This window comes from Chelonoidis abingdonii, chromosome 7 (genome assembly GCF_003597395.2).
Source record: "Chelonoidis abingdonii isolate Lonesome George chromosome 7, CheloAbing_2.0, whole genome shotgun sequence".
Taxonomy (NCBI): Eukaryota; Metazoa; Chordata; order Testudines; family Testudinidae; genus Chelonoidis; species Chelonoidis abingdonii.
Genome location: NC_133775.1, coordinates 89315135 through 89341487, shown reverse-complemented (window position 1 = coordinate 89341487; position 26353 = coordinate 89315135). Strand labels below are relative to the sequence as shown.

The window sequence follows — 26353 nt, the reverse complement described above, 5'->3', positions numbered from 1 at the left end:
TGCATGGAGTGTTAAGAGGCATTCATCTTCTGCAGGGGCGGGGAGTAACTTGGCTAAAGGAATGAAGAAGAGCGAGGGGGAGGAGGGCCTGACTGGGGTCAGTGCAGGGCTTTCCTGCAGAAGAGTCACAAGCTGGGTTTGGACACCTGTGCAGCACTCCCTCAGGGTAGCACCTGGAGCTGTGGATGGCTGAAGGATGCTCAAGTACTGGGGACGGCGGAAACCACACTTCCTCTCCCCGCCGTGTCCTCACGGTCCAGTTTTCCCAGGAATCCCTTAGGCACTATGACGGGGATTCCTGGAAATACTGTTCTTGAGGCCATGGCTCAGCAGCTGGAGAAGACCTGCCCCCTGCTGATGCAGAGACCTCCAGAAGTCAGCAGAGCTGGAGAACAAGGTTTGGAGGTGCAGCTGGGGATTCACTTCTGGCTGAGAGGATGGGAACAGGGCTGGCTTTAGGGCGATTCAGCCGATTCCCCAGAATTGGGCCCCACGCCCCTAGGAGGGCCCCGCAACATCCCAGAGGAGCTGCCGCTGAAGTCCCATCACTGTCTTCGGTGGCTTTTCGGCGGAAGGTCCTTCCTCCGCGTCACCGATTGAGCTGCTGCCAAAGACAGCAGCTGGACTTCAGCGGCAGCTCCTTCAAACCTAAAGCCGGCCCAGGATGGGAGGGAGGAGCTCTCCATTGCTGTCATGCCATGGCCATGCTGGGTGTCAAGGGATCCTGGAAGAACAGAGCCTCCTCCTTTATTAGCTCAGAGCTGGGTGCCGCCTCACTCCCTAGTGTGCTGCCATCATGGCTGTAGGGTGAGTTTGTGTGAGTAAAGGCCTCCCTGGGGTTCTGGGTGTGTTACTTGGCCGCTGCTGTGTAAATAAAGATCTGGCCTCATCATGCAACTTGTCCATGGCTGGTTTTCTGGGGGGAGTGAGGGGAAATCATGCCCCACCATAAGCAAGTGCAAACAGAGCAGCCTGGGGCAATCAGCTCCACCCACTGCAGCCTCTGCCCCTCCTCGGCAAGGAGTAGCTCAGCGAGGCAGCTCTTTGGTTCTGTACTCTAGGTCTGGTCACCACCTAGTGCTACAGGGCCCTGGCCTAGTTACGTTCTGGGTGCTACCCCAACAGACATGTTAAATGATCACACTAACTGAAGTCCCCACAGGGGTGCCTTCCATAAGGCTGTGTCGAGAGCTTGGGATAAGCCCCAGAATCCAAATCCCCAGGGCAGGGGCCTCTCCTCATTCCCAGCGACTCCTCTCCATTTTCTTGAAATCGCCACACCACCCCTTGGTCAGCTTCACACCTGGGGGAGGCCCTGATGCCCATGGGGCTGATTCCTCAGTAATTCCACATCCCAGGGAATCACCAGTTTTGACGTGACTGGAGCTCTCTGATTGCCTGTTAATGACACCCTCCTCCGCCGACCCATGTGGCACGCCCCAGATTAGAGCGTTCCCCATAAGCCATTCTACCACCGCAGTGGGAAGGCTGGGCTCTTTCCCCAGGCCTCCCCGCCCCCAGGGCCTTTGCTGGGACCTTGAGTCTCTCACGCTAGCTCCAGCTCTTGTCACTGCCCCAAGCACATGCACCTGCAGTACCGCCAGCCCTGGCGTGCACCCACTTTCCGCTCCAGTGCAAAAGTCATGCGTGCTCTGGGCATCACTCTGCAAGCCCTCCCTACCCTGCCAGTCTGGGCCCAGCGCTCTGGCCTACTTTAGCCATCATGCCCATCCCGCCAGGCCCACCCCTTGGACATGCAGTATGCTGGCAATAGCGCAGTGCAAACCTGCCAGCTGTGGCGGAGCAGTGCAAAGACTGAGCCACGAACGCCACCTTCTGGCTCGAAGTGGCTTTGTCTAGGCCATAAGGCACCCAGCAGTAACGTGACTCTGCCTGCCAGTGATGGAGGCAGCGTGAACCAGGCTCGGTGCAGGGGTCAGGTGTGGTGCAGGGACAGCGAGGATGTGGGGTGCCCAATCACACTTATGATGCGCCTCTTCTGCAGTCTGCGCACTAAGCTGCCTGCCCTGGGGCTACGCCGACAGCCCAGGCCTCATCAAACAGCTGCCACCAGCCAGATGAAAACATTTCCTGCTTTCCCAACAAAAATCCCCAGGCCTGAGGTCTAGGCTGGGCACTAGTGAGTCCTGCCATGGTGACGGGCTCAAGGCCTACTAACCCTCCAGGGCTAGACACAGGTGTTGTAGCCTGCTTCCAAGTAGGACACCCCATCCAATTGTCTAGCCCTGAAAAGTCTGGGATACTGCACTCAAAAGTCACATTCAGTCATTTTTAGCGAGCGCCACACAGGCTGTGCAATTGGGCTCCTGCTGCTGAGGGTGAGGTCAATGAGAGGGACAGGTGAGGTGACTTCAAATCCTGCTCACCTCAGAAAATGCTATGGATTGAGCGGTGACCCCCATCCACATTCATCGCTGCGCTGCGGAGTGCCACGATCCTGGCACCTCGAGAGAGCGGTGTAAAGGCAGACACACGACCAGCAGATGGCGCTGCAGGTCAGGCTCACAGTCCACGATTAGCCTACGGTTCAGGACTGAGGGGCAGCAGCAGAGTGGGGTGACCCAGGATGGGAATAGAAGGGTGTGAGGTATGCGATCAGGGCTAGGCGATTAGCAGAGTTTTGTGGGGAGCTCAGGATGGGAATAGCCTTGGGGTGGGCATGGGCTGAAGGTGCGGCTTGAAGGGCCTCATTGCATGCAAGTATGCTGGTGCATGTGAAACGCGTACCAAAGGTGCTTTCTGAGCTCCCACTGAACAAACCCGATTCCCCCTGCACAGCCCCCTAGTCCGTGGTTACTCCTGGACCCAGCTCCCTAGCACCCATGTTCTCCCTTAATAAGGAAAAGCCTTCAAGTGCTGCCAGAATAACCCCCTGAATGACAGCACAACAACCAGCTTTGCAGCTCTGGGATGAGCAGCCATCAGCAGCATCTTCCACCCACCACTCCCTCACGGGCCCTCTCTCTGGAGCCCTACCCCCATCTCCAGCCAGCCAGTGAGTGTCAGATCCTAGAGGGGTTCCAGGCCCTCATGTCCTTTGGGCTACTCACCTGGCTTCACCTAGCATGTCTAAGAGCCTGGGTGAAGGCAGGAGCCTGTGTGAAAAGCCGCCACTGGTCTGAGCTGAACTTGCTCTGGGGAAGGGAAGGGAGGGAGGGAGAGGCATTCTGGAGAGTGGGACAAGGAGGGACACTCACGCCAGGCCCATTCCTGCTAAGGGGAAAAGGCTCATGCAGCAGCAGCTTTCAGGGACGGGTGCACAGACAGGCCAATCTGAGCCATTTCAGTTCAGGTGAAGGAGTGACCCGGGCAGACCCATGTTCCAGTCTGCCAAGCCCATTGGGATCCCTCTTTCCTGCCAACCAACACTCCAGAGTGCCCCAAACTGCTGGCAAGCATCCTTCTCTTGTGCTGGCCGAATCCCCTAGTCCCTGGCTTCTCATCCACACCTTCGAAGCTCTGTGATGCCATCCCCTGCTGGCACCTCACCCAGCTCCCTATGCTCTTCCTGAGCCCCCGCCTCATGCTCTCCTTGACCCCTGCGGCCTGGTGCGGCTGTTGCCTGGCTGCTGGAGAGGCAGCCACTGCACTACATTGAAGTAACATATAGCAAATCTCTGCCCTCTCACCCCTGGGCTGTGTCGCACTGCAGAGTGAGGGTTGGAGTCACTGCTGTGGAGCTGCCAGCCCAGAGCTATTTGCTGGAGCAGGCTGGGATGAGGCTTCACACTGACGCAGAGGAGCTGCAAGCAACACGTCTATGTCACTAGCCCCCGCAGCTATGGGTGAACCAGGCAGGGAGCCCAGTCCAGCCCAGCTCCACCTGCACGGCTCAGCACTGCCGGACCAGCAGCATGGCCAGGGGCCACAGAGGGAATTTCCTTGGGATAGTCCCAGGTGCGAAGGGTGCGGGGCACAGAGAGCTCCCCTTTCTCCCAAGTTGTACCGGAAATGGTCACAGAGGGATCCCTGTTGCCAGCTCCCTCAGAGCTGAGCCAAGCCAGACTCCCTGCCAGCATCAGGCAACAAGCACAGGCAGCTGAGCCCTGGGGTCTCCCACGCGGGCATAGGCTTTGCCAGCTGGCTCTTTACACCTGGATGACGAACACTGGCCCGGACTAAACCTTGCCATGCCAAAGGGTGGGTAGCTAGCTAGACGGCTGCTGCACTGATTGCATAGGAACTAGCTCACTAGTATTAAAAAACTCCTTGAGGTCCCTGTTTGCTGTCAAAAACCAGCCTCCCAGTGTCTTTTACCCACAGTCCCCAGGCCCTTGCCTAGCCCCATGGTCTCTGCTCCAGGCCATGACCCCTTGAAGCTCAGCCTGCCATTACTCCAGGAAGATGATGTCATGGATGCAGGATTTTTGGGGCACTTCAGCTACCTTGCTGTGGCGTTTCTCTGGCTGGGCCCCATGCGGGGGCGAGGGGAGCAGGGAGGTTCTGGGTTAGTGTATGGGAAGGGGGTCCCAGTGCTGTCTGGCCATCCACACCCACCCCAACTGGCCATGGGTGCTGCAGAAGGCCTAGTGACTCATGCTGCCTGCCTTCCCCCACGAGAGGCGGGCAGCAAGACTCCACCAGCCTCCCCTTATGCCAATCTCCTTACGCCACCAGGCTGATCCCTGACTCACTGGGGACGGGGCGGTGCCCAGGGAGCATTTCCAGGTGATTCATGGCCAGGAAATGCTTCCTCAGCAAGGCCCTCATGGCCAGGCATCGCCCTGCACTAGCTGCGCTGATTCCCGGGGCCCATGCTCAGGCACACGCCCAGGGCTAGCGCCAGCTGGCCAGCCCCTTCCCGGACACAGCCCTTGGCCACCAGGCCTTGCTCATGGCTCATTCGCTTCACCTAGGTGGTGGTCAGTGCCTCCTGTCTCCTCCCTCCCCCTTCCAGGCTGCTGCAGGGCGACTAGCACAGGGGGTTGCACTGCTTGTCAGGGATGGGGTGCACCATGATTACCGTATCAGCCATCACCGCCAAGCAGATCCCAGCCAGCCGCCAGCCCCACTCGGTGGAGGGGAACCTTCCCACTCCATGAGCACTGCCAGCTGTTCTGGGCAGCGCCTGGCAGGTTTCCTTCACCGTTGGGCCCCGGGTCTAGTTGGCACATAAAGAGTTAGCTTTGCAGGGCTCACAGCACGGGGATGGAGCAGTGGGATAGCTGGGTGACCCCTGCTGGGCTATCACTAAGGAAGCAGCTCTCAGTGCTTCCTGCCCCATGGCAGTGGGCCCCTCCATGCTTCTACACCCAGGAATACATGGTGCGTGCAGGCCCCTTGATGCACCCGCCCAGCACAACCCAGTGCCCATGTGTCTCAGTGCTCCCAGCACCTGCCTGCCCCACAGCACGAAATTCCCCATTCAATGGCCCTTCCCAGCCCAGAGCGGATCTGACAGTTGTTGTGACCTGGGAAGCAGCTGAAGGGAAGCAGAATGGGAGGGACTCCCAGTTCCTGTTACTGTCTGTCAGGGGATACAAGTGACAGACAGGCTAAGAATAGCCCTGAATCAGCCACCATGAACCACTGGCTTCCCTGGGAAGCAGCAGATCGAGGGGCTGGGGGTGAGTGGTCAGGGACTGAAGGCATAGGTGGGTGTTGGGTCTGAGTGTGTGTGTGTGTGGAGGGTGTTTGAGAGCGACAGACACAGGCCATGGCAGAAAGTATAGGGTCCTTTAAGGCATGGCCCCGATGGTGGCCCAGGAGCCTGCTGCTTAGGGCGCATGATGGGGAACAGCCTTGGGTAAAGGGCTCCAAGCAGGACATCGCCCCTGCTTGTCATAGGGTGTGTCTGCACTAAGGAAGGGCTCTACATCTGTTGTATGGACACCTCCAGCATTGACAGAAAGGGGGTTTTCTGTTACTGTAATTAAGCCACCTCCCGGAGCGGCAGGAGCTACGTTGACGGAAGGACTCTTCCATCACCTCAGCTACGTCCATACCAGCGTTCAGTCAGTGTAACTGCTCACATCCCTAAGCAATGTAGCTGGCTCAATCTAAAGTTTAAGTGTAGACCAGAGCTTAGCTACTGCAGTGGCCCACAGAAATCGCCGGCAGCTAGACATGGGTTGGCGTAGCCCCAAAGGCCACTCTAACCAGCTCCAGGGCCTGAGATGCCTCCCTTCAGCACCAGAATAAGGGAGGCACAAAGATAGTACAAAACACAGTGCTTGTGCTGGGCTCATCCCAGGCCTGGGGATGAATTGGAGCCTGAACATGGGCTCTGGGGTCAAGTGTGGGTCTGAGAACTTCCTTCCATTCAGACTGAGAGAGGGAATGATTAAATGCTCCATTGCATATTGACAGCTGGAGCAAAAGAACACCACCGGCCAAGGACTAGAACACATGCAAGCCTGGATGGTGGTTAGACCATGCAGTCCAAGAGGCTTCCTAGGAGTCTGATAAAAACTATAGTCCCCATGGGGGTGGAGGACTGATTTGATTGCAACTGTGGGGGTGGGGGAAGGTGGAGGAGAAGCAGCAGAAAGACCAGAGAACCTGATAGAGAAGCAGCTGAAAGCCAAGGAGACAGAATGAGCACTCAAGTGTGGCCCTGAGAAAATATGAGAGTGAGAGAGCTTTTGGGCAGAGTGCTGGCTGAAAGAGGCTTGAAACTGAGAGCAGAGAAACTTCCTTCTGCTGCTGGATTGCTCCTGTGTTCACAGAAACAGGACTTTGTGCATTCTTTGAAAATAAACAGGATTGCATCACAGATACCTGACTCCATGATCAGTTTCTTCTCCTAACAGAAACAACCCTCAAAGCCCCGAATATTAGCGTGCTGGGGTCAACAGGGGCCTTTGCCTGAGTGAGGCCTGAAGCAGGGGGAAGGACCTTGGGATTGTCCTGCAGGAGTTAGCTAGTGGTCTCTTGGGCTTCCCCAGGCTCTGTTCCCCACACACACCCGCCTCAGCCCAGACAAATCATGCCAAGGGACAGGCCTTCTCCATGCCCCAAGGGGTTTGTTTTCTGCCCTGATCATCTAAGCTCTGATTGCCTGGCTGTCCCTGGCTATTGCCTGTCACAGGGGGCAGCGAGGGAGTCTGGACCCATCTCTTGCCCTAGGACTTTCTTGCTGGCTCATAGCTGCCTGCTACAGCTGGTGAGCAATGCAGTTCCTCCAGCTTCTGTGGTCAAAGCCTGTGAGTCCACCCAAACCCCAACCACCTGGCACCAATCCCCAGCTCCCAGCAGTGTAAGGCTCCAGCCACACCTCCAAGGGCTCCCACTGACAGCAACTGCCCCTCACAGACACTCACAGCAACACAACCGTGAACTCATACACTGATACCCTCCCAATACCATACACAAGGGATCTGCGCACATCACATGCTCACAATAAGGCCTCCTCTCTCTGTCTCTCTCACACACACAGTACAGAACAACCCTGAGCCTCCACTTGGCAGGCACACAAGTCAGCTATCCCAAGGTTAGTGGAGATCAAAGCCTCTTGGCTGCTGACTCAGCTTTGCCCAGCGCAGGCAGGTCACACCCCAGGAGGGGTTTCTGCAGGGCTGGCACAGGACAGGGCAGGGGAACAAACTCCTGCAGCCTGCACCTTTTCTTGGCAGAATTTGCCAGCTCTGCCTCCCCCGCCGCCTTGCTGGCTCTCTCCCTCCCCCTCATCTGTGTGTTGCAGGCACCAGACACAGCCCGGTGCCATTCTCTGTCTCACCACACTGGGGCCTGTGTCTCACCAGAGCTGGGCTGCCCCACGGGGAAAGCAGGGCGTTAGCCTCTCTCACACTCCGGCTGCGTCACTGTAAGCACCATCGGTGTGCTCAGAGCTGCCCCAGACACACACGCACACAAAGACACAGTCCTAGTCCCCTGCACAGTCATACCCTTCCGTTCTGCCACAGCGCCCCTGACCCCAGTAGGGTCCCAGTCCCAGAGAAAAGTTTCCAATAGGGCTGGGAGGGGCAGTACACATTAGAAAAGCTGCCTTGATGAGTATTGTGGGGCTGCCCCATTGCATCCAGAAGGAACTGGAGTCAGCAGCGGAGCTGGAGTCCAGCCCGCCCCAGCATACCCCTCCCTCAGAGGGGGGCAGGCAGCATGTGTCTCCGTGCCATCCCTAGGGACCAGGGGAGCAGCACCTGCCAGCTGAATTGGGAATCTGCTGCTGTGTGGTGATGTGGCGAAATGGTCCTGCCCCCCCATTTCCTGCCCTCCAGGGGATGGACTTGTGTCTGATGGAGGTGGCAGAATGCTGCTGCCACAGGTGGGAGTAGCTGTGATATGGAGTCTAGGGAACTATCAGCTTGTAGGTTGGCAGAGACCCGGGTGCCTTGAGACAGGGCAAGGGTGGGATCAGCAGGATCGTCCCACACAGAGACCAAATATTAACAGAGGGTCCCCAAAGCCTCCTGTGTGATGAAAGACCCCCCCCAAACTGCACCAGCTTCCCTCCCCATCACAGGAGGACCTACTGACTGCCTGTCCTGCTCACCTGCCGCTGCCTGAGCGGGAATCAAACTCTTGAGCTTCTGCGTTTGATCCACTTCATCTTGAAGGTGAACCCTGCTGCTGAAAGAGGCTGGGCAGGGAAATCCAGCGACCAGTATGGGCTCCCACCCCCTGAGCAACATGGCACGGGCTAGTCCTGGAGAGGCCACCCCTGAGCCTGCGTTGGGCTCCATACCCCCCTGGCCCGAGCCCCAAACACAACGCTGCACTTCCCGAGACGAAATGCCCTCACCTTGGAGCGGGGCTGCCTGCAGGGAGAGGTTTTCTATCCTGGGAGAATTCTTGCAATTTCAAAAAAATGTTCCCGCCTCAGAACTGAGCAAACAGTCACACACCTGAAAATGTTCACAAGCCGAAAACCTGGGGGAAAATGTCAGTTTGGGCTAATCCAAAAGGTTGGCATCAATTTCAACCATTTAAAACCTTTCTTTTGGTATAAATTGTTTCACTTCAAAAGGGGAAGTCATCCCAAGCCAGAGAAACAAACCTCATTTAAAAAACGTCTCGATGGGATGTTTTGACAATAGCAAAACATGTTTTTTGTTTTTTTGGTTTTTTCAGTTGGGACATTCCAAATGTCCCTTTCCATAAAGGGAGGGATTTACTAAAGGTAGATCTTGCCAAACCAACCTGATCTCCTTCTTTGAGAAGGTGACAGATTACTTAGACAAAGGAACTGCGGTAGATCTAATTTACTTGATTCAGTAAGGCTTTGACACGGTTCCACATGGGGAACTGTTAGTTAAATGGAAAAGATGGGATGAATATTGAAATTGTAAGGCGGATAAGGAACAGGTTAAAGGGAGACTCCAGCGGGTCGTACTGAAGAGTGAATTGTCAGCTGGAAGGAGGTTAATAGTGGAGTCCCTCAAGATCAGTTTTGGGACCAATCTTATTTAACCTTTTATTACTGACCTTGGCACAAAGAGCGGGAATGTGCTAATAAAGTTTGCGGATGACACAAACGGGGGGTATTGCTAACACAGAGAAGGACCGGGAACTATAACAGAAGATCTGACCAACCTTGTAAACTGGAGTAATGGTAATAGGATGAAATATAATAGTGAAAAGTGCAAGGTTCATGCACTTAGGGATTAATAATAAGAAATTTTAGATATACATTGGGACGCATCAGTTGAAGCAACAGAGGAGGAGAAGGACCTTGGGGTATGGTTGATAGCAGGATGTCTATGACCGCCAATGTGATATGGCCGTTAAAAAAGCAAATGCGGTTTTAGGTGCATCAGGCGAGGTATTTCCACAAGGATAAGGAGGTGTTAGTACTGTTATATAAGGCCTGGTGAGACCCCACCTGGAATATTGTGTGCAGTTCTGGTCCCCATGTTAAGAAGGAATGAATTCCAAACTGGAACAGTCAGAGACGGCTACTAGGATGATCCGAGAATGGAAACCTTCTTATGAAAGGAGATCTCAAAGAGCTTGGCTTGTTAGCCTGGCCAAACAAGAAGGCTCCGGGGGTATGCTTGCTCTATATAAATATATCAGGGATTAACATTAGGCAGGGAGAGAATTATTTAAGCTTAGTACTAATTAGGCACAAGGACAAATGGGTACAAACTGGATATAGAAGTTTAGACTTGAAATTAGACAAAGGTTTCTAACCATTAGGGGAGTGAAGTTCTGGAACAGCCTTCCAGGGAAGTAGTGGGGCAAAAGACTTATCTGCTTTAAGACTAAGCTTGATAAGTATATGGAGGGGATGAATATGATAGTTTAATTTGGCAATGATCTTGGATATCAGCAGATAAGTCTGCTCACTGGTCTGTGAGGGGATGTTGGATGGGATGGATCTGAGTTACTGCAGAGAATTCTTTCCTGGGTGCTGGCTGGTGAGTCTTGCCCACATGCTCAGGGTTTAGCTGATCGCCATATTTGGGGTCGGGAAGGAATTTTCCTCCAGGGCGGATGCAGAGGCCCTGGAGGTTTTCGCCTTCCTCTGCAGCGTGGGGCTTGGGTCACTTGCTGTGGATTCTCTGCAGCTTGAGTCTTCAAACCACAATTTGAGGACTTCAATAACTCAGTCATGGTTAGGGGTTGTTTAAAAGTAGATGGGATAGGGTTCTGTGGCCTGCTTTGTGCAGGAGGTCAGACTAGATGATCATATTGGTCCCTTCTGACCTACGAGTCTATGAGTCTATAAAGCTTTGGTTTCACCTCGTCAGCATTTTCAGCAACCCTCCCGCCCCGAAATATTTTGTCAAAAAACTTCCTGTTCAGCTCTGCTGTAGCAGTGCAGGCCCTAGACCAGGCCTCTCTGCAGCGCTAAGGCCCCATGACACCATCCTGGGCCTGCAAATTGTGGAAATGGTCCCCAGGGTCTAGCCACGGCATAAGGAGAGTCCTAAGCTGGTGTAGCGTTCCCCCAACTGCCTTGTCCACCCGCCTCTGCACCCACAGGATCTGAACAATGGAGTGTTAGGGCCAGGGACCGCGCAAATCTGCAGGAGGCCCCGAGTCCTGCTAGTAAAACAGCTGCCCCAGCATATGTAGGGAAGCCTCCGTCTATGCCCTTTGAATAAAATAAAGGGCTGTTTCCATCTGAACAGCAGCTTTCACGCCGTGGGATGCTCCAGACAATGCAAACTGTCTACATTATTATAGCACCGTTAAAATGCAGCTGTCTCTGGGCTGGCGGGTGGAAACCAGGCGTCCTCCAGGCAATACTAGATAATATTTTGTGCTTCCACCACACCTTCCACCTCAGGCTCACAACCTGCTTTATAAATCTTAGTTAATTTAGCCTCCCGGCAGCCCTTGGAGGGTGGAAAGGAGCGTAGATCCTTTTGCTGATGGGGAAACTGAGGCAGAGAGGGCGCCTATGTGACCGACACAATGAAATTGTCTCTTGCCTCCCAGGTCTTGCTTTAGCCACAAAATCCTCCTTCCTCTTGTGGTGGAAGACTAAGCTTTGGCCCAGGGTGCTAGTCAAACCCCTGCTGTTACAAGAAGTGCCAGGGGAGCTTTTCTGTCCACGTCAGGGAGACAGGAGCTTAGGGACCAAAGTGAGATCTGACAGACCTGACACAGTGATCCACGAGAGACTCCTCTCCCTCGAAAGGGAGAAGGGCTCAGAGGCCACTACTGGGGTTTGAATCTGAGATTCCAGCCAGGCTGGATGCTGCAAGCCTGACGCTCACATCCTTAAATGTTGGCCCTGGGGCTACCTCAGTCTTTGCATTAATGGCTGCAGCTCCTTCCCAAGGTACGTGCCTCTCTTTTCCAGGATCCAGTTCCCAACTGGGTACAGCCCAGCTGCTGTCACCGTAGCGACTTTGCAGAGTTAACGAAATCTTCCAGGGATGCTGCACTGCAGACAGATAATGGTAGTAGCTAGGTGGAGCCAACTGCCTCCTCCTAAGCCCCAGAGCAACTGCAGATCCACAGGGGGCTGCACCAGCAGGGTTGATTCCTTGTATCACCCCAGGGGTGCATTTCAAAGGGGACGTGAAGACACTGACTTCATCACACTGGCAGCCCGGCCCTGCCAGCCTTATTTCCAATCACCCCAACCTGGGGGTCTTTCCAGCTGATTGTTTTGCTGGCGGTTGGGGTGGAGTATTTGGTGTCTGATCCCATGCTGGGCCTTCTAATCTATTCTCCATGGGTTATTACACTGTGCTTATCACCGTTGCATCTGAGCAACACGATCCACATCTGTCACATGTTGTTTGTTCTCTCCGCCTCTCCCTGGAGGGAGATGCAGGTGGTGTGGAGTGTCTTGCTCTGGAAGGTTTGTTGTTGTTGCTGTTAAATATCCCTGTTGCTGTGTGTTTACATTAGAGAAGGCAAGGTCAAAGAAATGCCTTCAGTACTGGTGGAAGTGTTCACCTGTGCAAAGAGCCCCTGTGCTGCACAGAAGTGGCTTCGGATGCTGGGGATCACTGTACTGCCAACCCCAAGCATTGGAAGAACAGGAGCCAGGCCCCCAGAAATCATGAGACTGTTTTGGAAAAAGTACAGAGTGGGGATTTTTCTTTGCCTTCTGGTTCTGAACTGTTAGACTGCACTTGGGGGTGGGAGGTAATAGGAGCCTATATAAGAAAAAGTCCTGCAATTGGGACAGTCCCTATAAAATCAGGACATCTGATCATCCTACCACGAGGGCTAGAAACTTCCTTTTCTTTTTTAAAGCTGAGATTCCCACGTAATCACATAATTCCAGGAGCATGAGACTGTCAATAAAATCACAAGGGTCGGAGACAGTGGAACCATTCTAGTACAAACCCTGTTGGAGAAAGGGGACGGCTTCTGCAGCTTGTCCCTTCCCAGAATCCTCCCCAAGGCTATTCAGTTAGATCCTGCTTCAGTGGGATGGATGTGGCAGCAAGGTGCCTCTTTGGATGCTCATTGAGCCTCAGCAGGTGACGATGGATTAGCAGAGTGGATTAATGCACGAGGCTTCCCATTCGGGTGTGGTCACAAGTAGAGATGGCCCCAAGCCCCTGATTCAAACACCCCCAGACTGTGGGAAAGTCCAGATCGGCTCTGAGCTCTGGTTTTACCTCCAGTCACCCATGTGTTGAATTGGTGGCGTCTCAACACCGTCTCTGGTGGACGTTTGCCTCCATCCGTTTTGATCTGACACTGCCAGGCACACCAAGATGAAGGGGGCTTGGGAGGGAGCCAGGTGTGGGACAGTACAAGCTGCCCTCATCTAGGCCTAACAGGCGTTGGTAGCTTTCACTTTCATGCATCCTACAAACCCTCAGAGAAGTGTTTTGGGATGTCCCAGTCTGGGCTACCTATTTGTTTGCCACAGCTGGGATTTTGTCAACAGTCAGAAACAGTCTCCAGGGGAGATGGCAAACCCTGGCTGCAGGGTCCATCTGAGACATGCTTGAAGGCCTTAGGACAAGGCTACTTCTAATCCTAACTGCAAAGGAAGGGCCCACGACTCCCCTGAAGGAAGCGCTAGAGTGAAATGCCCAGATCACAGCACCCCCTCTTCTAATTCCCCTGTTTGCTGGACTTCCCCCCACTCAGCAAATCATCCTAATAATGCACTCCGAGGGTCGCACGCCCTCCTACCCTCAAAAGGCAGGACATGACCCACTTAGACCTGGAAAAGGAGGCTGGGGCAGCGGAGCCAGGAGAACAAATCAAACAGCTGCCAGTAGCGTTTGCAGCTGTGGTGAGGCTCAGACAGACCCGTGCAGTGGGATCCCCTACAATAAATAGTCCAGGGTTTGGGGGACTGGCCTTTGACTTAGAAACCCATGTTCCCCTCCCTCTGTTGAAATTACTTAGGTTCTCTGTGGGATAATAGCACTGCCCTACCTCCCAGAGGTGTTGGATGGACAAATACAGAAAGACTGTGATGTGGGCTGTATAAGTAGCTAAGATAGGCAGCAAACTGAAACATGATAAGAGTACTGTCAGTCTCAAGCATTAAATAAATCAGGAGAGTTTTAAAAAACGAAAACCGTTTGGGGTTCTTTTTATTTGGCTTTGGGGGTTTAACCCTTTAGCCTCACATTTTCATGCTTTTCTTTGCAATAATGAGGGTGAGAAACTTGCTATTTTTTAAAATGAAAGTTGAGGTCTTCATGTGATCCCCTGATTCTAGGAGCTGGGGCTTTAAGAAAAGCACCGAATAGCATGAGACGTGTGATAAAATTACAAAAGTTAACAACATGGTGGTAAGCTCCTATGAAACTCCTGGTGGTTCTTCCATCAGCATCATCATTGTAATACTTTGCCTCTCCACAGCAGCTTCCATAAAGCCCACTTCATCCATTAACAAAGTTCCAGGAAACGAATACGGACCATGTACGGTGACCAGACAGCAAGTGTGAAAAATCCGTACAGGGGATGGGGAGTAATAGGATCCTATATAAGAAAAAGACTCCAAAATCGGGACTGTCCCTATAAAATCGGGACATCTGGTCACCCTAGGACCATGTCAACCATTACCAGCTGGGTAAAAGACATCAGCTTTTTGGCACCAGACAGTACCTAACTGGTTAGAAAAAGAACACTGTATCCAGCTGAAATTGCTGGGGGGCTTCAGAGAGTTAATTCCCTCCTGCCTAAGCCACCAGACCTAATATCGCTGCTCTTACAGGCCATGCCGCGGAATCTTTTCTAACTTCAGCAGGATCTGCTTTACATCCCCTTGCCCCAAAGTTGCCCCACCAACCCAGCACTCACTGAAGCATGATATGCTGGGGTGTTGCTTCAGTATTGATGCAGAAGAAAGCAAGCCACCTCCCCAGTCACCCTCACCACTTCCAGCACCACCTTCATCCTCCCTTGAAGGTCTCCCTCCCAGATGCTGCCATAGCTTAGCTCAGCCCTGCTCAGTGTGTAAGATCCCAGCAGCACAAGCTGGGGTGGCCCATGATAGCCAGAGGGGAACCTCATGAAATCTGTGCTAGAACCGGCCAGAAAGAAGTTCACTCCCTCTTTTTGGCAATTTTACCAAGGCAGGTGGGCTGTGGGGAGGCAGGGGTCTCATTTATGTATCACGCTCCCCTCACACGGCAAAGTGAAGCTTCTGCGATTTCTAGAAGCAATCTGGATTTCCCAGGGCATCCCAGATCCAGCTTGAATCTACAGATCCATATGAAAACTCCTTAGATCTGATACCTCACAGAACCTCCCCTTGTTGGTCAGATTTTGGTCTCTGTGCCCCAAGTTTCATGAAAAGCTGCTGTCATTACAGTCACTCTGCTGCTGTGAATTCTTACACGCACACAGAAAAGGGAAACTATATGAGAATGCAAATTCATAGCATATCAGTTAGTGCCCCAGCTACCAGCCTTCTGCCGGCTCTTTGGAGGCTGCTCTCTGAACATGCCATTCATGGGCTAGGATGGCGGTGACTCAGCAGATACCTACCAGTTCTGCAAGATGAGTCATGGCCAGGTTTCCAGAATGAGGCCATGCCTGCATTATGGGCTGGCCAGCTGGCTCTTTGCAACTGGAGTTGAATCATAATGGGGAGAGCAGTTCCTCCTGGTTAGGAATTACAGGCAGCATTCTGGGCAGCAGAGCAGTAGCAAGAGGGGATTCCAACTGGGCACACAAGGGTAGATTTTTGTGGGACACTGGCTGCATGGAAGCAGGGTTTGGCATAGAATCTACGTCTCCCCATTTGGTATTTATGCTGTTACAGAGACCCAGGATACCTGCAAAAGCTGTTCCTGTGCAAAATGTGGGTGATTCAGGAATGGTTTGCGTAAGGATGACCTCTGAAATGGAAGCTAGCCAATGTAGCAGCCTGTGCGAATGGTTACAGCTGATGATCTTCCTTGTGGCACCTTGTTAAGATGTGATTTGGCAGGTACAGGCATCATCTGCTCCAAGAAGAGCTTGTCTGTTTCTCTTCACGCACATTTCCAAAGAAATCCACATTGCCCAAGCGAAAACAGACCCTGACAGTGGCTTCAGGCCCTAGACCCAGCAAGGAGACATAGCAAGGACAAAACACATCAGGAGCAGAAAGGACCAGAGAGAGGGAGAACTCCAGGAGAGCAATGGAGGAAAAGCTCTGGATGGATAATGGATCTATATCCAGTTTATAGTTGGATATTATACATATTGTCCAGTTATACAGAGATCAAAAGGGTTTTTTGGTGGGGGGAACAGGTATTGCAGAAATTCTGCCTAATTGGAAAAATAATGGTCAGCAATAAATAATGATCCCTTCAAAAATACTTCTGGGCTAGAACTTGCTCCAGGGGATACATATAATGAAGGTTTATCCTCCAGGGGATACTGGCAGAGATGAAAATCCTCCCGGCAACACTTGTGATAAGCTGTGCTTACAGCAATACTCAGGCTGCAATGCGTCCCGGAAATGGGCCCGGGGTTGAAAAACAGATTGCAGCGTGAGATCAAAGAGCAGCTTACCAGAGGGACTCCGAGCAGAGCAGGAGTCCTTTGATTAATTTTTCATGGCAAGAAATCAAAACAAATCGTCATGTTTGTCCAACGGGAGTTTTCCACCTGTCCCCAGTGGATGATCCCAAGGCCCTTGGCACAATGCTATTTCCTCCAGCAGCCCCCAGGCAGGCAGAAGGGGTGTTCAGACACCACAGCAGTGACTGGGGAATAAATGCAGAGAAGGCCTCCTGAGTTCCACTGAACAGCGCCTGAAGCAGCGCAGTCCATGTGTCCCCGATGGAGAGGGGTAGGAGCCAGGGTTCCAGGGGGCAGGAAGGAGCTTTCCGGCTGTGTCCCTGACTGCATGAGGCAAGCATGGAGACAGCTGTCAAAGAGAAGGAGTTGGAGCTGTTACTTGCACAGCTGGTAGGGACAGTCAGTTTCCAATCAGACCTGTGTGCAAGTGTGGCAGAGAGATCTGATTGTGCCATTCGGGGCCATAGGGAGGCTGATGATGGCAGGAATTAATATGTTCTCTCTCATCCCCCCACATCCAGCTGGCTGATGGCAAGATGCCAGCTGTTCCCTGTGCCACCCTGTTCAACAGCAGGAGGAAGATTGCCCCTCACCCAACTTCACACAGCTCTGGGCTTGATGCTGGGTATCCTGTAGTGTCTTGAGGAAAGCCCATCAGCTAGCAGAACAAGGCGGGGGCTCCTACTCCAGGGTGACAAGTGGTTCAGAGTTTGGTGGGTAGCACCGCACCAGAAGGCTGAACTGGGTTCTGATGAGAAGGGGCAGCTTCTCTTTGGCCTTCACTGTCCCCTTCTCCAAAACCTGCCTCTACCCTGGCCAGGCTTTTTGTAACAGGGTTGATCCATGCTGGGATGGGCCCATCAGGTCTGTCTGGGGAGGCAGCGGGGCCCTGCTGGGACTCCCTTCTCCTCTCCCACTCCCTCTCTGCTCTGACACTGCCACGCTAATTCCACCCCCACCCTGGGCGCATGCTGCCACCACGTGACTTGCCAGCAGAGGGGGAGACTGTGGAATCTCCTCAGTGTCAGCTCTTCCCAAACAGGTGGCAGAAATCAGCTTAAAACTAATCCCCCTTGTCCTGCGTTGGCCTCCGGGGCCCGAGAGAGGCTGCCTCCCACATGCTGTGCCACTCCACGGGCAGGAGCAGAGGCCTCCATGCTTTTATCTGGTGCCAAGGGGAAGGGGAAGGAGTCATGTCCCAGGAGAGCAACTTGTGTTGGTGAGTCCAGCCATCATCAGCTGCTTGTGCTGCTAGAGGGGAGCAGAGCCGTGGTTCTGCCGCTGGGTCCATGCCAGGAGAGTGTACATGGCTGAGCTCTGCCCATGCCCCTGGAGTCCATCTCTCAGGCAGCCGCAGGGCTCAGCTCCAGCCAGAATCACCCACTCCCCTAGTCCTCACTTTGTGGTTGGGGAAACTGAGGTACAGAGTGAGTAAGTGCTTTGTCCAAGGTCCCCCAGGAAGTCTGCCGGGCCAGGAATAGGGCCTGAAAACAGAACCCACAGTCCCTGGGTTTAACCTCTACCCTGTGCTTCCACCAAGACTAGCACAGACTCTGCACCCTCCAGGCCCAGTCACACAACATCTTCACCTCAGTAGCATCTACCCCTGCTCAGTCTGACAGTTGCCTCCCTCAGACGCAGACAGGCTCCCGTCTGAGCAGCACCCGCTTTGTGCTTATGTGTTGGCTGCCATCTTAGCTGCCATGCCAGCACTGAACCACGGACCTCCTGAGCTAAAAGCACAAAGCTAAAGCGTTGTAGCTGTGGGACGTCACCAACCCAGATCCTCCATGGATCGGCCCAGAGGGGGCCCTGAAACTCACACTCACCAATAAATTACCTTTACATATAGCTCAGTCTCTCTGTGCAATGGCCCAGGAAGCACCATCAACTCCCCATTTCATTATCCAACACCCGCTGGGCAACATGCCAATACGCAGGGGTGGCTCCAGGCCCCAGCACGCCAAGCGCATGCTTGGGGCGGCAAGCCGCGGGGGGCCCTCTGCTGGCATCACGAAGGCAGGAGACAGGCTGCCTTCTGCGGCTTGCCTGTGGAGGGTCCGCTGGTCCCGCGGCTTCGGCGGCCCTCCTACAGGCGTGGCGGGAGGTCTGCCGAAGCCGCGGGACCAGCGAACCCTCCGCAGGCAAACCACCGGAGGCAGCCTGCCTGTCTTGCTTGGGGCTGCAAAATCCCTAGAGCCGCCCCTGCCAATACAACAGCTCTAGCTTCACCTGGAGTCAGGTTCATGCGTTATTTTGAAGCGGATGGTTCATCGTTTGGCCCGGTGTGGGTCAGGAAGGCACTGGGATAGCCCAAGTCCTCATGGCTGCTCCAGCTCCCAGCTCCTGTGCAGCAAGACCCACTTGCCTGCTCCAAGGACCAACCCCTGCACACCCCACTGTGCTTTGGAGCACGGGGCCCGGGGTCTGCTCAGCTTCCAGCCCTGAGCTGGAGACAGCCACCTGCTCAACACACATGGTTTTGCAGACCTAATTAGAACAAATAAGCACATCTGTAGCTAGAGGCAGAGCCCCCCCCCCCATCTCATTTGTGCTCATTATTTGTAGACTAAGATTTCCTGGAGTTCCTGCTGGTGGGACAAGCTGGCTGAGAGTCCAGGAGCCTAAACACCTTCAGCATGAGTAATAACACTGAGCTGGAGGGACCTTTCTGGCTCAGACCATCGTTGGCCTCTCTGCCATGACTTCCAACAAGGGACCCAGTTCATGTCCAGTGTGATGGGGACAGGGCATTTGGTCCATGGATTCTATGACACAGCAGCGGGCTCACACTGTTCCAGGGGGATGATACAACTGCTGCCAGTGCACTGGAGCAGATACTCCTGCAGTGACCGAGCAGGGATGGCTCAGAGAGGCCTTGATAGGTCTCATTTCCCTGTGTGACTTATGGCCGTTTCAGGAGACGCTGAACCTGGGCCAGGGCAGCCATGTGACCCTGACTCCCCAGGGGAGAGGTAGCAGGGTTGGCTCAAGCCCCAGCTTGTCAGCTCAAAGGAGACTTGGCCCAGCATGCTCTTCAGGATGCGGCCAGTGCCCCCCTCTGTCCTCAGGCACTGCTCAGGAACAAGGAGCTTGTTCCAGCCTAGCCGCGGAGCCCACCTCACTGCTGTGTTCTAAGGGGAAGCAGAACAGCTGTAATTAGCCTCGGTTGCTAATGGGTGAAGGGCACCGTGGTTGTAATTAGCCTCGGTTGCGCTCTCACACTGGCCCAGTCACCCCCAGCAGACACACACCTCAGATCACCCTCGCTCCCAGGCACAGGAAAGGATGGCAGAGAGGCAGATGAACCAAAGCCCCTTGCTTCCCTCGTGGGAATCCCCCTGCATAGGCCTTTGCCAGCCAGGACCCACCCCAGTGCCTTCTCTGTAGATGATTCCCAGGGCACCCAGCTGTTGCCAGGAGCAAACCAGCCCTGCCTGAGAGAGTGCACCCTGACCCCCCACCCACAAGGGACGGAGCCATGGGGGCCCAGCTTCTGCTGTGCAGGAGGCACAGACCCACCTACTGAGCTATGCTGCTTTGGCTGTATTAGATGAGACCACTGACCTAGCCAGTGCCCCACTGGCACTTCTAGCACCACCTACCTCAGAGGGAAGAGAAAATCCAGGCCATGGTGCAATGCAGTGCAACCTGGATACCTGGTATGCACGGGGATGTTTCCTTCCTGACTCCTGGGGGATCAGGACACCCTGAGCTGCACAGCCTGAGCATAGCCTAGCTGGCCTCCTGCAGCACTAAATCCCACAGGGTGGTCACCATAGAATTTCCTGCTAACCATTGGATAGCTGCTCTCCTGCCAGCTTATTTAAGCCCTCCGCACCCACCCGCCTAACTTGGTAAATATTTGAAGGAGCTGGTTCATAGTCTCCCTCCCTCCGTCTGCAGATGAAGAACCAGCTGGGTCACCCCAAAGCAGGTTAGAAATCAGAATGAAGGACTGGGCATTGCATGGGCCAGAGGCCATGCCCATAGTGCCTGGCGGGGGCTGCTGGAGGGGTGGCAATGCAGAGGCAGTGTGAGCGATTAGGGAAGACAAGGCTGAGAAGCTTGGGATGAAGAGGACACTGAGTGCCCTTCCCTGGCCAGGCACACATTCTCGCTGTCTGCCCTTCACCCATCACAGCACAAACTCAACAGCAGGGGAATTACTACAGCGCAGCGCGGCTCTCCCCCTCCCCGCCTGGCTGAGTCAGCACTTCAGGATATTCATGTAAACACCGAAGCTCCCGAATGCATTTTCCAGGCCTGCCTCGTGCGTGTGAATAAGCTCCTGGAGAGGGAGCCGTGGCCCAGACATGCCCAGATTGTCATCCAAAAGCAGGGCTTGAAAGCGCCATCGTCAGCAGCCTCCATGGCCCAGAGCGGAGCTGGCGTCCCCGCCCTTGCTGATGAGCAGAGCAGCTCGAAACCTGCTGGGCGACAGGCCACAGCAGTGCTGCAAAGCAGAGAGGTGGGGCTGCTGCTCCCCGCCCCACCCATGGCGCCGCAGCCTGCTGTGCAAGCACCAGTGCACCAGAAAGTGAGCCGAGTGCAGACAAAATGCAAGCCCTGGCATATGGCAACCAGAGAGGCTGCAGCAACACAGACGTCCATCCCCTGCACCCCATTAGGTAGGGGGAAAGCCCCCGATTCATGGCAGGGCCAGGAACAGAGCCCAGCTCTGATCTTCCACCCCCACTTAGGCCTGCGCCTCATGGTGCTGAGTGCGGGTGGCAAGCCCAGCCCTGAACCAGGCAGGAACTCACACTCCAAGAGTGGGAGAAGGGGCACACTGGAGGCCCCTGAGAAGGACCTGGTGGGGAGAGAGGGCTGTTTTCTTCTTGTAGGCATCCTAGGAAGAGCCTGAGGTGTGGCTGCAGGGCAGGCTGGGTCACACACAGGCCCAGGAGCTAAAAGGGGCCTGGAGGTTGGCAAAACTGGCAGACAGGAAGGAGTAGGATGGTCACAGAGAGCCCAGGCAGGGCTAAGGCAAGCAGGCAAGTGTCAGTCACCCCTTTTCCTGCTCTGCTCTGAGATCAGCAATGGAATTCTGGCCATTGGGGCAGATACTAGAGCAGCCTGCACTTTGACCTCTGGGCCCCAGGCTGCTGGCAGGGAATACTTGGGAAGGGAGGGCACTGCCTCTAATTAGCTCCTTTCTTCTTCTTTTGAGCCATTCAAAAGCTGGTGGGGTTTTTTTCCACACCCATAAAACACAAGTGAAGTAGACTTCACCCCTATCAGTAGGTGCTCCTGCACCTGCAGTCGAAGGTGCTAAGTGCCCACCCCTATCCTACAGCCTCGGCAGAAGCCCCTGGAGCTGGAGCAGATGGGAGCTGGAGCAGACGGGAACTTGACCCTCGCCAGCCTGCAGAGCTGGACCTTACTCTGCACATTCCAGTGACTTTGCAATAGAAAAGTCTCCCCCCGCCCCCACACACGGAGCCCTCTGCTGATCTGCAGCCTCAAACAGGTTGTGGTAGCTGCCTGGGAACACGAGGGGCTGCAAACCAAAGGGATGCAGCGACGGGACGGGAAGAGTTCCCTGATGAGTTAAGGAGCCAGGACTGTCAGGCTGTCTTCTACCACTTCAAATGGTGGGACTTAACCAGCATAACAGCAGCCAGATGGGAGAGGAGAGGAGGCACAGATAGAAGCACGTGCCCCCTGTCCCCTAATGCTTTTTGAATTAGGAATCTGCTACATGTTCCCCAGCTATATCTTTGCTAAAGGATCACCATGGAAGAGAGAATACTCCTGCTGGAATGGGCCACAGCATTCCCCCTCCCTGCCCTGAAAGGAGATGAATGAGCGATGGCGGACTTGCTTACAGGGAAAAAGCTCTCTGGCGCAGGAGCCATTTTTCTGTTCTCTGTGTGTACAGCCCCTAGAACAACGGGCTGTCTGCAGGAATGAGGAAAAATACATAATCGTCACTGCTGGAGAGCCCTACCCAGGGTACGAGGGGCTTGCCCTAGCCAGCTGACTCTGCTCCAAAGAGAACCCCCACTCTGTCCCAGCTCAAACCTCAGCTTGCAACGCGTCAGGGCAGCAGGAGTTCTGCCTCTCTAGCTTTTCCCTGTGATTCTGTTCCCAGCCCCTGGGACCATGCTGCTTCCTGGCCAGCTGGGGCATCACCATCCCAGTAACCTGGCCTGCTGCTGAACTTCGCACCAGGACCAGGACCAGCCCTTTCCCTGGAGCCTGGCCCATCAGGGCTGGCTGTTTGCAGGGAGGCTAAGTAAATAGTTCGGCAATCACGGCTGAAATCAGTCCCGACAGGAAGGAGACGGAGGGATCAGTTTGTATTTGGGCCAACCCCAGCTCTTGTCTAAAGGATCTGCTTCAGCAGGGCTACCCTAGTCTCACTCACCTGCTGTTGCCAGGGGACAGAGTGAAACGCTAAGCACACACAAGCCTGCAGAAGATTACCGCCTTAGCAGGGTAGGGCCTGTTTGTCTTCCTGCTGCTTCAGCTGCTGCACCTGGCTTGAGAGCAGGCCCAAGGGGTTCTCCAGTCTGTTGGCCAGCTGCACCCCACACTGCACCCCTCATCCCCTTCTGCAGGAAAAGGGCCCAGGGCTCATGGGGTATGAGAGGCAACACTCCACCCACATGGCCTCGTTTAGCCTGCATGAATCTAAGGATGTAAGTTTTGAGTTGTCTTCTTCCACACAGCCCTGCCATGCCCCCCGCCCCTCCAGTTTCCCCCATTATTCCATTTCTGAGTTCTCCCCGCCAATCTACCACAGCACCTCAATAGTGAAGCCCAGTGCCCTTCTCCTCGCTCCAGCCCTTGGCCTTTCCACTGGGGTTTGCAGGATGGGTCCCAATTATTTGGAGATTTCTAAGGTATTCCCCTCACCTTGGCATTAGGTATCCTGGGTCCAACTGATCAGAGCCCCACCCCGTGGCTCATGCCTTATGCTGGTGCCTTGCTCCCGTGCTGATGTGTGTGGGGCAGAGCAAAGCTGGTTAGCAAATCAAAGGAGACAGCTCTGGCCCTCAAGGAGAGTTCAGTCCATGCCACCATGGCTGTCAGACATGGGAGTAAATAAAGTGAGTCCTTGCACCAGGCCCTGACAACAAGCCACCCAGGCTCTGTGGATCAGCAGAGCTTGCTGTAGCCACCCACATCCCGTAGGAACGGGGCTGAAAGCTCTGGCACGACAATGGCAGCTGTGCTGCATCTCAGACCAACGCTAAGGGCCTGTGGCTGTACTTAGAGCAGTGATACAGAAAGGAAGCGCTCTCCCTCCTATTGCTGGTACTGGTGGGATCCCGTCCCCCTGGCTCCTTTAACAATTTCCTCCCCAGAAGCACTGCAGTGTTTAAAGAGGGGAACACTGGCCTCTCGAATGAAACACATAACTGCTAGCGCAAACTACAGCAGGAGGGCATGCCCAGCTGACACCAGGTCCCTAGGGCTTCTCTGGCCCCCACCCCCATTGCTAGAGAGGTTTGACAGCTTCCTACCACATCCACAGCCAATGCAGCTTAAACCTGAAACCAGTGTACGTAGGCACCTGCACAGAGGAACTAGGGGAGGAACTGCAGTGTGGAGGCAGGAGGGCAAAGCTCGGGAGGCAGGTCTGAATGATGGACAAGGGAGAACGTGCATGGCAGGACTCCCCTTCCTCTCCCCCAACCCCATGCTGTACACTGGATGGCTAAGAAAACAGCTAGAAACTCAGGCCCCGTCTAGACTACGCGCGAAAATCGATTTTAGATACGCAATTTCAGCTACGAGAATAGCGTAGCTGAAATCGAATATCTAAAATCGATTTACTCAGTTCTGGCTCTTGAGTTCCAACAGCAGACCCTGAGCAGACAGACGACCCTCACTCCTGGGAAGGCTCATTACAGAGATGGGGTGTTCCGGGCCTACTGCATCGTTCACAACAGGAGGGGGCCATAGGAGACCATGACCCCCATTCTCTTCACCATGATGTCTGAATGCCTGGACTGGACAGTAGACCCGTGCTGCAGCTGTAAATTTGACTCAATATTTCAACATGGTCCCTTCTTTTCCTTTGTCTCGCACAGAAGCCAGTCACACTCTTGGGTGCAAGGACAGGGTACATGCTCAGGTAGTGCTCAGGGGCTGGAGGTCAGCACCAGAGGTGTGTGGAGTGAGGCTGGAGGAGGGAGTAGGGCACAGAAGCTTTAATGAAAGGAAGTTATAGAGCACTGCTATTTCTTTCTCTCAACAATTGGTTTGAAAAGCATCCTGTGACAACTCTTTCTGTGCAAGCAACACATTCTTTGTCTCACCCCCCGCCCCCGCCTGCAACGTACTGTTATTGCCATTTCTCTTCTGCTAATGACCATTTCTGAGCAATCCTTTCCTGAAACTCTGTAGAACATTGACACAATTAGTTCAGGACGCTATTGTCTAACTTCCTGCAGCATTAGCAAAGCATCCTACGTGCTGAGACTAAACACCTCTGTTTAGGATGGCTGCAGCCAGTGTTTATATCACTATGGCTGCAAAAGACAACACAGAGGAGTGGAGGTCCACACAATAAGGGGATATGAGAAACAGAGCAACTTCAGGCCAGTGTGTAATTGACAACTCAACACTTGGGAGGATATATGGGCAAAATGGGCTGAAATAATTAAAAATCGTTACAGCTCGAGGAGGGGATTTTCTGAAGCACTCAGTGCTGGCTGATCAGTTTGCTTTTGGCTTCACAGGGAAGCAGAGAGTTAGGCCAACAGTGAATGTTTTGGAAAATCAGGATCTTACCTGTGGGAATGCCTAATCTCTACTGCCTCAGCTCCGCTGGAGCCCTTTCCTGGGGCAATCACCCCTCCCCTCCTTTGAATACTTATGCAAAACCATTATTGGCACTGGTGTGAGTTTTGTTTGCCTTTAGTAAAAGATTTGCAACATATACTAGGGCAATTCATTGTACTGGGGCCAGAATCTACTGCTCTGGCTTCAGGTTGCACCCTAGGGCAATAGATTGATGCTGTTGCCCCTTTGTTATAAATCATATTGTATCTCAAGGAGACTGTGTTCAAATCCATCTTCAAGGCCAATAGCTTGTGGCATCAGGAGTGCACAGACCAAGCCAGCCCACAGGTTTTGGGTAGGGATAACACTAGCTGTAACAGAACACCACTAGCTGTCACCTTCAGCCCCCAACTAAAACCTCTCCAGTGCATCATCAAAGATCTACAACCTATTCTGAAGGACAATCCATCACTCTCACAGATCTTGGGAGACAGGCCAGTCCTTGCTTACAGAGAGCCCCCAAACCTGAAACAAATACTCACCAGCAACCACACACCACACAACAAAAACACTAACCCAGGAACCTATCCTTGAAACAAAGCCCATTGCCAACTCGGTCCTCATATCTATTCAGGGGACACCGTCATAGGACCTAATCACATCAGCCACACTATCAGAGGCTCGTTCACCTGCACGTCTACCAATGTGATATATGCCATCATGTGCCAGCAGTACCCTTCTTCCATGTACATTGGCCAAACCGGACAGTCTCTGATTAAAGAATTAATGGACACAAATCAGAATATATAATATTCAAAACCGTATGGACATCACTTCAATTCCCTGGCCACTAGATTACAGACATAAAAGTCACATAATTACAACAAAAAACTTCAAAAACAGACTCCAAAGGACTGCTGAATTGGAATTAATTGCAAATTGGACACCATTAAATTAGGCTTGAATAAAGACTGGGAGTGGATGGGTCATTACACAAAGTAGAACTATTTCCCCAAGCTTATTCCCCTCCCCCCTGCCACAGTTCCTCACATCTTCTTGTCAATTGCTGGAAATGGGCCATTTTCATTACCACTACAAACAGTTCTTGTTCTCTCCTGCTGGTAATAGCTCACCTTGACTGATCACTCTCATTAGAGTATGTATGGTAACACCCATTGTTTCATGTTCTCTGTGAGAGTATATCTTCCTACTGTATTTTCCACTACATGGATCTGAT

General features: G+C 53.6%; 1 long non-coding RNA gene across 1 annotated transcript; it reads left to right on the top strand.

The window, feature by feature from the left end:
- The first annotated feature begins 2409 nt into the window (after positions 1-2409).
- LOC142047166 (uncharacterized) lies at positions 2410-6738 on the top strand. The gene is made up of 2 exons (XR_012656338.1): positions 2410-2516; positions 6331-6738. It is a non-coding gene; the product is annotated as an uncharacterized LOC142047166 (long non-coding RNA).
- Positions 6739-26353: the final 19615 nt, after the last annotated feature.